Genomic DNA, 10386 nt, shown 5'->3' with positions numbered 1-10386 from the left:
CTGGGGATATATCCTAAGGAACCCAACACATCCATCCAAAAAGATCTGTGTACACATATGTTCTTGGCAGCACAATTTGTAATAGCCAAAACCTGGAAGCAACCCAGGTGTCCAACAACAGATGAGTGGCTGAGCAAGTTGTGGTATATATACACAATGGAATACTACTCAGCTGTAAAAAAATGGTGACTTCACCGTTTTCAGCCGATCTTGGATGGATCTTGAAAAAATCATGTTGAGTGAAATAAGTCAGAAACAGAAGGATGAATACAGGATGATCTCACTCTCAGGCCGAAGCTGAAAAACAAGATTAGAAAAGAAAACACAAGTCGAACCTGAAATGGAATTGGAGTATTACACCAAAGTAAAAGACTCTGGGGTGGGTGGGTGGGTGGGGAGAATACAGGTCCATGAAAAATGATGAATTAAATAGTGGGGGTTGTATTGTTAAATGGGAATCTGGGGAATGTTATGCATGTAAAAAAAAAAAAAAAGAAGTAGAAACGCAAAGCAGAAATTGACTGAGTTTGGAGTATGGCACCAAAGTAAGAAAGCAGAAGTACACTAGAGTTTGCAGTGAGTACCTCCCTAATACTTCCTCTCCACTTTTCCAAGTTTTGGGTCCAGGATTGCTCAACAATTTGTTTGGCTATGTATGTTAACTCTCTTTTCAGTCACCAGGTTCCAGATGCCATCAGGATGCCGGCCAGACTTCCCTGGATTGAAGACCCCACCAATGTGTCCTGGAGCTCAGCTTCCCCAGAGCCCCACCCTACTAGGGAAAGAGAGAGGCAGACTGAAAGTATGGACCGACCAGTCAACGCCCATGTTCAGCGGGGAAGCAATTACAGAAGCCAGACCTTCCACCTTCTGCAACCCTCAATGACCCTGGGTCCATACTCCCAGAGGGATAGAGAATAGGAAAGCTATCAGGGGAGGGGGTGGGATATGGAGATTGGGCGGTGGGAATTGTGTGGAGTTGTACCCCTTTTGTTAATTAATCCTTTCTTAAATAAAAATAAAAATAAAAACTTACACGATCATATCACCAGATGCTGAAAAAAAACATTTGATAAAATTCAGTGCCCATTTATGTTAAAAAAGAAAAAGTCTGTTATGACTTAGTATAAAAGGGAAGACCATGCATCCAACAAGCCCACAGGTAGCATCATACTCAATGGTGAATAACAAAATTATTTTTCTTTAGATCTTACCACTAGTATTAATTTTTTTTCTTTAGATCTTACAACTACTATTAAATGTCTCTGTGTGGGGGAAGGAGGGTGTTTGCTGTGAAAATAGCATAATGGTTACTTAAAGAACTTTCAGTTCTGGGGTGGAGCCAGGTGGTGGCACATCTGGTTGAACCCACATGTTACAATGTGCAAGGACCCAGTTTCAAGCCCCTAGTCCCTACCTGCAGGGGGAAAGTTTTGTGAGTGGTGAAGCAGGGCTGCAGGTGTCTCTCTGTCCCTCTCCCTCTCTACCTCCCCCTTCACTCTCCATTTCTGGTTGTCTCTATCTAATAAATAAAGATAATAAAAAAAAGGTGGGGGGAGAACTTTCAGTTCTAAGGTCCCAGCTTCACTACCCAGTACCACTGTAAACCAGAGTTGAGCAATGCTCTAGTCTCAGTCTCTCACGTTCTCTTTCTCTCTCTCCTCTTTATGTTTCTCTCAATAAATAAATAAATAAAATTTCTAAATGTATTTTGGGAGTCTTAGCCATAGCAAGAGAAATACACAGAAAGAACCCAAATCAGAAGTCAGAAGAGGAGTAAGAACAGTCGCTACTTGCAGTGTGCGTGATAATAGATACATAAAACCCAGGGTGGGGCAGTGGCAAGCTAGATGAACACATCCATTATCATGAGCTAGGGCCTGGGTTCAAGCCCCTCGTCCCCACCTACATGGAGGAAGCTCTTCTTTTTATTTTCTAGATTTTTAAATGATTTTTTATTATCTTTATTAGATAGAGACAGCCAGAAATAAAGAAGGAAGGGGGTAATAGAGGGGGAGAGAGACAGACAGACAAAGCTTTCCCACTGCAGGTGGGGTCCGGTGGCTCGAACCCAGGTCCTTGTGCATTGTAACATACATTCAACCACGTGTGCCATCACCCAGCTTCTAGCGTAAGCTTCTTCTTTTTCTTTCTTTCTTTTCTTTTTTTGCCTGGGCTATTGCTGGGGCTTGGTGCCTGCACTACAAGTCCATTGTTCCTGGAGGCTGTTTTTTCCCTTTTGTTGCCCTTGTTGTTTATTGTTGTTGTTGGATAGGACAGAGAGAAATGGAGAGAGGAGGGGAAGACAGAGAGAGGGAGAGAAAGACAGACACCTGCAGACCTGCTTCACCGCCTGTGAAGCGACTCCCCTGAAGGTGGGGAGCCGGGGGCTCGAACAGGGATCCTTACGAAAGAAAGAAAGAAAGAAAGAAAGAAAGAAAGAAAGAAAGAAAGGGAGAAAAAGAGAAAGAGAGAGAAAGAAAGAAAGAAAGAAGGAAGGAAGGAAGGAAAGAAAGAGAAAAAGAAAGGAAGCAAGAAGGAAGGAAAGAGGGAGGGAGGGAGGAAGGAAGGAAAGAAGGAAGGAAGAAAAGACAGAATCCATTTCAAAAAAGCTACTCAAAGTAACTAATGAATTCACTGAAGTCGTGGGATACAAAATGTGTGTGTGTTTATCTGTTACATTTCTATATGCACACCATGAGTTGAAGGAAAGGGAATCCAAAAAAACAATTCCATTTACCATTGCACCCATGAAAATAAAGCACCTTTGCACATGCCTAACAACGGAATTGAAAGGTATATACACTGAAAATTGTAAGACATTATTGAAATGAGAAAAAGATACTTTCTATTTCTTTCTACCTGAAGAAATCAGCCCAGAGCAATGGATAACCAGTTACAATAACATAAGTAAATAGCACAAATAAATACAATAACATAAATAAATAAACATGTACAGGAAACCACAAAAGGACAAATTCTGAGCGAAAGGGGATAAAACAGAAGTATTGTGTTCCCTGACCTCAAACTGTGCTACAAATCGACAGTAATTAAGACAGTATGGCTTTTTAAGTGAAAATAGGCAGACAGACCACTGTAATAGACTAGAGAGCCCAGAAATAATTCCATACATGTGTGGACACCTAGCAAATGCCAAAGAACCCAAGACTACAGAATACAGAAAAGAAAGCTCTTAAACAAGGGTGTTAGGAAAACAAGAGAAAAGGGGGAAAAGAAGGGAAGAATGAAAGAAGGAAGAGACTAGATTACTATTTGACACCAAAAAAAAAAAAAATTAGCTCAAAATGGATTAAAGAATCAGATATAAGACCTGAAACCATAAAATATACTGAAGAAAACATAGGTATATATTGTATAAATCAAAACAAATAAACAAAAAACCATTTTATTATCTTACCATACTGAAGATAAAAATTCTCCTCCAATCTTACTAAAATCAAGGTGTAGGGGAGCAACTTCCTTCTGGAGTATCTATCTATTTAATTTATTTATTAACAGTATTTTATTTATTTTTTATTTATTTTATTTTTGAGATAGATGCAGAGAAAGACACAGAGAGAAACACCAGAGCACTGCTCAGCTCTGGCTTATGGTGGTGCGGGGATGGGGGGAGATTGGAACTGGGACTTCAGAGCCTCAGGCATGAGAGTCTCTTTGCATAACCATTATGCTATCTCCCCCTGCCCTAATTACTCCTATTGTAACCTGCACATTAATTTCTATTTGCTCAAATACAATGGGAATAGATTTTTCCCCTTCCTTTCTTCCTAGCTCAATTATTCCCTCTCTGGTTTTCTGCAGGAGAGCTAGAAACTGAGCTTCCTATTCCACATTTTCTTTAAATATATGCAATTTACTCTTTGTTTCTATAGTCATAAAATTATTCAGATTGAGGACCAAAATACAACTCTGCGACACACACTCAGATATGACTAAGAGGCAATGGAAATGTTTTCATAATATCCCCACAAAATGACTCTCAACAGACTTGAGTGGATGTGAGCGGTGGCCAAGATTATGTTAATAGAGAAAAGTCAGGCTGATAATTCAGGTTCATAAGCTGACCTACTTTACTCAAAATAGAGTCATTTGTTCTTTTGGAAGGTAACACCTGGCTAATTGTCATGTTTGTCTATTTGAAAGCCAGTCATATCATAAAAATGCTAAAAAAAAAAAAATCATGCGTGTTGGATTTGTCTTCCAAAAAAAAAAAAATGTTCAAACAAACTTTTTGCCCAGATGGCCACAACAGGTCTTCATTAGTATGTGTCCCTTTGCGTCATCTCCAGAAGTAACTTTTTTTTTCCTCCTCCAGGGTTATTGCTGGGCTCAGTGCCTGCACCATGAATCCACCGCTCCTGGAGGCCATTTTCCCCCCCTTTTGTTGCCCTTGTTGTAGCTTCGTTGTGGTTATTATTATTGCCCTTGTTGACGCAATTCGTTGTTGGATAGGACAGAGAGAAATGGAGAGAGGAGGGGAAGACAGAGAAGGGGAGAGAAATATAGACACCTGCAGACCTGCTTCACCACCTGTGAAGCGACTCCCCTGCAGGTGGGGAGCCGGGGTTCGAACCGGGATCCTTACTCCGGTCCCTGCGCTTTGCGCCACAAGCGCTTAACCCACTGCGCCACCGCCCGACCCCCCAAAAGCCTGATTTTAAGTGATTTATTTCAATAACAGATTTGAGGATTGCATACATATGAATCAGCAAATTAAATCTCTAAATGTTTCTGGGACTTCTCAATAAAAATATAGGGTCCTTCAATGAAGTTAGCATAAGAAAAATGTGCTTCTTCATTTCTGTTCATTAAAAAAAGAAAGAAAGAAAACTTTGAGCATGTTAAGCAAACATAATAGTGATTCCAGATGTATATTTTGATACAAACCTCTTTCTAGGAAAAATTTCAACTATGGGAGTGTTTGAAAGCAACTAGAATTGATCCCAGCATTAGTCATATCACAATTTTTGGAATGTATCATGAAATGGGATTTTTAAAAAATCATCTGTTCTAATGCTTATGACTTATTTTAGCTTTTATTGTGCAAAAAAAAAAAAAGAGCAAAATAAAATAATAAGTTTTCTTCCATCTGAGTAAAAGTGGGTTAACAAATAAGACTATCTTGTGTTTGGAACATGAATATACAAGGATGGAGTCACTGACAAATTGGTCCCATACTGTAATTTTTGTACTGTAATTTTTTTTTTTCAACCAGAGCACTGATCAGCTCTGGCTTATGGTGGTGTGGGGGACTGAACCTGGGACTTCAGAGCCTGGGGCGTAACAGTCTGTACTCATAACTATTATGTTATCGAACCCACCCACTATAATATTTTTCATGAACATAATTATATTTACGTGAGCAAGTTTCCACTGTCTGAACTCCTTTTTCAGCCACGATTATCTTCTGTCTGCGTAAGTTGCTAGCACTGAGAGTGACTTTGTCACATAGAGGAGAGGGAAGAGGAATAATGGCTCATTGCTTGTACCCTCACTGGAACTTGGAGTGGGAGATGTGCAATAGCATCATGTTGTTCAGATGGGGGACTTAAAGGGAGTTGTCTCATTGGGGAGCGTTTTAGGAGTATGGTTTATCCTTTTTTTTTTTGCCTCCAGGGTTATCTCTGGGGCTCGGTGCCTGCACTATGAATCCACTGCTCCCAGAGGCCACTTTTCCCATTTTGTTGCCTTTGTTGTTGCCCTTGGTATAGTTGTTATTGTTGTTGTTATAGTTGTTGTTGTTGCTGGATAGGACAGAGAGAAATCGAGAGAGGAGGAGGAAACAGAAGGGAGAGAAAGACAGACACCTGCAGACCTGCTTCACCGCTTATGAAGCAACCCCCCTGCAGGTGGGGAGCTGGGGGCTCGAACCCAGATCCTTACGCTGGTTCTTGTGCTTTGCACCATGTGCATTTAACCCACTGCACTATGCCCAGCCCCCTTTGGGTTCTCTTAAATACATTATTACGGAAGAATTATTCAGAATTCTTAAGTTTTACATCATGTCACAGCCAGGACAGCTAAGGGTCAAATATGCTTCTGAACAGTGAGGCTAAAAACCAGAGAGAAAAAAGACTAAGTTTGTCTGTAACAGAATCCCATGAAGTAAGTCAGTTGTAGAGGACAAAAGAAATAATTTTGTGCCCTCTGGGTTCTTGGAGGTTGAGTGAACAATCAAAAATAAATAAATAGGGTAGCACAGCGGGTTAAATGCAGGTGGCACAAAGCACAAGGACCAGCATAAGGATCTCAGTTTGAGCCCCCTGGTTCCCCACCTCAGGGGTGGGGGGAGGTCCTTTCACAAACGGTGCTCAGGTCTGCAGGTGTCTTTCTTTCTCCCTCTCTATCTTCCCCTCCTCTCTCCACTTCTCTCTGACATATGTAAAAACGATGACATCAATAACAACAACAATAATCACTACAACAACAATAAAAAAAACAAGAGCAACAAAAGGGAAAATAAATAAATATAAAATAAAAAAATCATTTAAGTAAATAAATAAACATGCAACTGATTAGTAAGATACTAATAATATAAGTCCCTTTGTATTCATGGGAGAGACCCAGGACTTCTGAGAAACTAACTAGATGGTCTCAGATCTTTTCCTAAAATTATATATATATATACATATATATATATATTCACAGAGGATCTTGGGAAGATAAAAAGAAAGATCAAAGTGGCACTAGTTGCCTCTTTCCCAGAAGAAGAAAGGAGGAGTTGTGAAATGCAGGGCAGCATCAGACTCCAAGATGTCTCCTGAGATCCTCTGTTCTCTCCATAGACCCTTGGGCACTTGGGGCTGAGTCTGTAGTACCTCTGAAGTACTGTAAACTGTGGTTACATAACAATACCTGCAATAACAAGTCGATGATATTACTACTGAAATGTTGCAGACTATTTCGGTTCCAGCCCTGAGAAGGCCGAGGGGAGGTCGGTCGGCAGGAGAAGCAGTAGTAACCATGAAGGCCGAGGGGACGGAGGTCTGCAGGAGAAGCAGTAGTAAGTAACCATGAAGGCAGAGGGGACGGAGGTCTGCAGGAGAAGCAGTAGTAACCATGAAGGCAGAGGGGAGGGAGGTCTGCAGGAGAAGCAGTAGTAAGTAACCAGAGCATGGGATTCAGGGCAAATGTGCGGACACCCCCAGAGGCTGTGCATTGCGCTGTCAGGAAGACTAAATCGCTATGTAAGTGATTTCCACTCTTGGCTATGCAAAGCAACCTGGTGAACTTGTCAAAAGGCATATTTGTCATGAGACTGATGGACTAAATTCAAAGTGATGCTGAAGGAATATATATATATTTTTTTTTCATTTTATTTCTATTTTTACCAGTAGTTCAGTTGATTCTGATGCAAGGATCTTAGACAAATGTCCTTCCTCACTTACGTTTATCACTACACTGAGCTGGAACTTTGACCCCTAAGACTTCTTGACTAACATTTAGGTCATACAGACAACTCTTTGTTGTAGAGTAAGAGAAAATGAGACAGGAGTGGGTCATATGAACCAGGAAAGGTTCTAGAAAGCATATACACATGGGTAGACAAACTGGTATTGTTAAGAACTCAAGTAGAACCCCTTCTACCCTATGGTTTTGTTAATTAATCCCTTCTTAAATAAGAAAAATTTAAAAAAAAAAAAAGAGAGAACTCAAGTAGCCTCTACCTTCAGAAACTGCCCTTGACCACTCCACTCCTCTTGACTCAGTCAGAAATGATACTCTTCTCATTCCCCAATTCATCCTATTATAAACTGAACTAAGAAGGTGTCTTTTTTAAAAGATTTTATTAATTAATTAATTAATTTATTTATTTATTTATTAGAAAGATGGGGAGAGAGAGAGATCAAGAACCAGATATCACTCTGGTACATGTGCTGCCGGGGACTGAACTCAGGACCTTGAGAGTCTAGTGCCTTAGCCATTGCGCCACCTCCCGGACCACCTAAGAAGGGGTCTTTATATATTCTGGACTAGGTTAAAATTCAGGTCAATTTATATTAATTATCTCTAGGTGAGCCAAATTAAGTATTATGTAAGAAAAGCATGCCTAATGTTTGAATATCTAGAAGACAAAAATCTTATAAAGGAAATGGAAGTGTTACATGGGTTTTGAAGTGGATTAGATACCTTAATTTCACAGAGAAACACTGATTAGAACAAAACAAATCTAAGGTGGGGGTAGATAGTATAATGATTATGCAAAGAGATCCTCAAGCCTGAGGCTTTGAAGTCCCAGGTTCAATCCCCTACACCACCAGAAGCCAGAGCTAAACAGTGCTCTGGTTTAAAAAAAAAAAAAAAAGGAAGGAACAACTGTACTATAAAACATTAACTTGTTGATAAGACAAGCAAAAAGAATATTTTCTGTGCAGCCTGGGATGTGTTGCAGTGGGTAAAATGTTGGACTCACAAGCAGGAGGTCCTGAGTTTTATCCTTGATGTCTCATGTTCCAGACTAATGCTGTGGTTCTTTCTTCCAATACTCTTATTAATAAATAAAATAAAATAAAAAGGAAGATTCAGGTGACTGAGCAGAGGTATACACATCAGCCTGAGGAAGGTAATAGCGCTGTTCAGTTTTGTCCCGGTCAAATCAAACCCAGACTATTCTGCTCAGGTCAAGCTACCACAGTTTAAAATAGTTACAGCAAATTGGATTCACTGAGAAGAAAGTGACCAAGATGGTTAAAGAAGTTTAAAATGGTCGAACTTTTAAAATACTAGCAAGTGCTTTTAAATAGTCGGGGGTGGGGGGACAAAAAGATGCCTAGATCTCAAACTTTTATGAATTTTGTTAATATTTTATGTTACTAATGACATTTCTGTTGTGATTAGAATAGAGCAAGGTTTGGATTTTTTTTTTTTTTGTCTCCTATTAGCTATTTGAAACTCATGTTATTCAGCAGTTTGATGTCTTTGATAAAGGAAGCATCTCTGAGCAGCAACAGAAACATCAGTGAGCTGAAAGAATGGCTTGATGCTCTTCAGTCCAAGACCACCAAGAATAAACTTGAAACTGAACAAGAGAATTTATTGACACGTGCAGAGATGGTAAATGCTCACCACAGGGAGCTACAGAAATTCTCAGCAGGGGGAAAAAGTGAAAAGCCCTGTAGTAGGAATAGACTTTGGTTGAGTGATTTGGGGAAAGGTCTAAGGATGCAGACAGAGATTTACTCTCTGTATTGAGTGTTTTCATAAAATGGAACAATTCTATTATTGGGCATCTAAATACATCTCATTCACAGGAATGGCAGACTAAATTTGTAATTTGTAAAGAAGCTCCTTTTAGCTGAGAGAAAGGGCTATTTGATGTTTCCGAGGTTACAGGTGACCTTGTTTTTCCTTTGTTGTTTGCTGGATTGTTACTTGTCTCTCTCAGAGTTCCACAACAACCTTGTCTAGTGGATACTTTGTAGTATTGTTTGTGAATTTGTGGTGAGCTGAGTCCCTAGTGAGCTCAGTTCATGAAGTCAGGATGCTTTTTTGTTTTTTCCTCAACCATGACCTGGTGAGGTGGGCAGTCAGGTTATATTGAGAATGTCTCTAGGGCAAACACTTCCAAGCTGAGGGCAATTTCTGTATGGAGATTTCTTCTTTTCTTCTCTCCTCTAAGTGCACTCCTGTTAGGCCTCATGAAGCACTTAATATGTTGTTTGGATTTTAATAGGGATTGCATTGAATCTATAGATTGCTTTCAGTAAGATGGGCATTTTAATATTTATTCTCCCAATCCATGAACAGGGCATGTTCTTTCTTTTCTTTGTGTCATCCTCTTTAACAGTGTTTTATAGCTGTCCTTGAAAAGGTCCTTTCACGTCCCTTGTTAGATTTATTCCTAGATATTTCATCTTTTTTGGATTCAACTGTAAATGAGATTGCTTCCTTCTGTTTTGTTTCCTCTGGCCCATCTGTATGATGGTCTTCATGGCTACTGAACTTTCTCACTTGCTGTCTGGGAGTTACAGGATTTTATCATGAAGTGCTGCTCTTAGTCACTATGAGACTATTTCAATGACTTGTAGCTCAAAATTGAGTAATATTGTTTTAGTTCTAAAGCTGTATTTTAATTAAAAGAAAATATCACCAGGAGACTTAACAGCAGTGCGTCATAGGAAGACTAACAATGAGTTTTTGCTTTCTTTAATTCAACCAGAGTTCAGCTCAGTATTTAGGAAAGCCAGAGGGTTTGGGGAAAGGAGCTGGAGGAGGATCAACAACTGTGAAGTTTTATTGGATAAAGCCTGCAACACAGAGATGCTACTAAATGATAGAAATAACAGAATTTCAAATAATTACAGGGCCAGAAAGGAAAACTCTAGTTCAGACCCTAGAGAAACCATCAAAATTCTCTTTGTGTTC

This window comes from Erinaceus europaeus, chromosome 10 (genome assembly GCF_950295315.1).
Source record: "Erinaceus europaeus chromosome 10, mEriEur2.1, whole genome shotgun sequence".
Taxonomy (NCBI): domain Eukaryota; kingdom Metazoa; phylum Chordata; class Mammalia; order Eulipotyphla; family Erinaceidae; genus Erinaceus; species Erinaceus europaeus.
The sequence above is the reverse complement of the archived record's forward strand: the minus strand, read 5'-3'. Positions refer to the sequence as shown.